This window comes from Peromyscus leucopus, chromosome 2 (genome assembly GCF_004664715.2).
Source record: "Peromyscus leucopus breed LL Stock chromosome 2, UCI_PerLeu_2.1, whole genome shotgun sequence".
Taxonomy (NCBI): Eukaryota; Metazoa; Chordata; class Mammalia; order Rodentia; family Cricetidae; genus Peromyscus; species Peromyscus leucopus.
The window spans coordinates 91,980,903-91,982,917 of NC_051064.1; the positions used below are offsets into that span (position 1 = coordinate 91,980,903).

The 2,015-nt window shown below is 43.2% G+C and overlaps 1 pseudogene; it reads right to left on the reverse strand.

Annotated features, from left to right (window-relative positions):
* Positions 1-244: 244 nt before the first annotated feature.
* LOC114688455 lies at positions 245-815 on the reverse strand (annotated as a pseudogene).
* Between the last annotated feature and the right edge of the window lie 1,200 nt (positions 816-2,015).

The window sequence follows — 2,015 nt, forward strand, 5'->3', positions numbered from 1 at the left end:
TTTAACATGGTATTAACTTACATTTCATAGTCAAATAAATAAGTATATACATAAATACAAATAACTGGATCAATCTGGAAACTAAAGTCTATACTATATACACACTACTGCTCATAACTGATGAAACATGCAGGAAGGTTGATTGAAGGGTGTCGAAATGAGTGAGCGCATTGAGAGAGCAGCATTGGTGCAGTGAGATGCAGGATCCTAGCCCAGCAGAGTCCTCTCCACTTTAGTTCAGGAATTATTCCTTCTCCTCAGTCAGTCCTGCCAGTAGGTTGGCTGAGGAAGACAGGGCTCTCCTGACTTCTGCTCTGACCACCTCCCAGGCACAGGGGCTGTGTTTCTTCTCCTTCAGGTAGACAGTGATCCTGTGGAAGTAGTTCCTCACAGCCACCAGGGAGTCTTCCTGGCTCAGGGAAGGTTCCTGCACCTCACCCTGCTCCATCAGACAGGCTTGCAGGTCTTTGAGCTGCTGGTGGAGGCCAGTGCAGAATGTGTCTAGGAGGCTTGTCTCCCAAGCAGCAGAGGAGTCCTTTGAGCTGAAGAGGATCAGGACCTGCTGGGTCAGCTCCTGCAGGACAGGGATGGCTTGGGCCTTCTGGATGTGCTGGGCATCCACCTTCTCCAGAGGGAATGCAAAGTCCATTCTGTCCTTGAGGCAGGAGAGAGGGGAGTCTCCTCATTTGTGCCAGGAGTGTGGAGGCTCTCTTGTTCCTTAGGTGATGAGTGTGAGGCAGGTCACATCCCAGGCAGCAGCTTGACCAGTAGTGCATCACCACCAGGAATGCCAGAAAATCACAGGGCCTGGCCATTGTGAATGTTGCAGATGCTGCTGGTTTGGGCTCTGTGGTCCTGAACCTTCCCCTCTGGGTTCTCTGAAGTCCATCTTGTGTGCATGAGTCTTAATAGGGGAAAGCACTCTTTCCTACTTTCTAATCCCCTACTTACTTCCCAATTCTCTTTTCACTTTCTCTCACACATTCTCTGCTGGTGTCTGGGTTTTTTTCTCAAGCATTTTTGTTTTCATTATTATGTCAACTTTCCATGATCCCCTCAAGAGAGCCGTTTTTAGAGGTTCTTTTCTAAATAAAATTTCATTACCTTTTATAAAACACATATACCTCAAATGTATGAAGTTTACTCATCTAATATAAAGAATGAAAAATATTCATTAAAAAGTGTACATAGAAGCTACTGAATAACTCAGTCATCCACGTTCTTGAAGTGCGCATGAGCACCTGATTGGTTTCCCAACACTCACGTAAAACAGGCACAGAAACACATGCTTATAATCCTGAAACTTGGGAGGTGACACAGACAGGTCCTTAGAGCTTTACGGCTATCCAATATAACTGCAATGTTGAGCCCTAGCTTAAATGTCAGAGAAAACAAGGTAGGGAGAGAGGGAGTTAGGAACTGGACATTGACATCAGGAATCAACTTACGTGAACACACACATGCAAATGCAAACACATAAATGTGTGCATGTCCTACATCAGACACACACAATAAAGAATAACAATGAAATAAATGAACAAAATACAAATTGAGCCAAGTGTGGTTGCTCATATCTTCATTTTTATTATTTGGGCAGCAGAAGTAGGTGATTATTTATATTGAAAGATAGGTTGGTTTCTGTAGTCAGTTCCAGGATAGCCACGGCTACATAGAGAAACTCTGATTAAAAAAATAATAATAATAACAAAAGAAAAGAAAATAGAACTCAAGTATATTGAGAAGTTATAGTTTATACATTTATTGAAGTGTAAAGGTGAATATATTATATATTAATATCTAAATCTCACAGAACGAAGATGGTGTTGGCTGCCAGCACATGGTGCTGAGCTCCAAGGAGGCTCAGAGACCCATGGAGGCTCTGAGATGTGATGTCTCGGGGAAAAGGGGTCTGCAGGACCTGCAATAGCTCCAGAACAACCAAGACAAAAATAAAGCAAGTTTTATGGGAAGATACTTTTAAAATGTGGAAGGAATGAGGGAGGAACAAAGCCAGG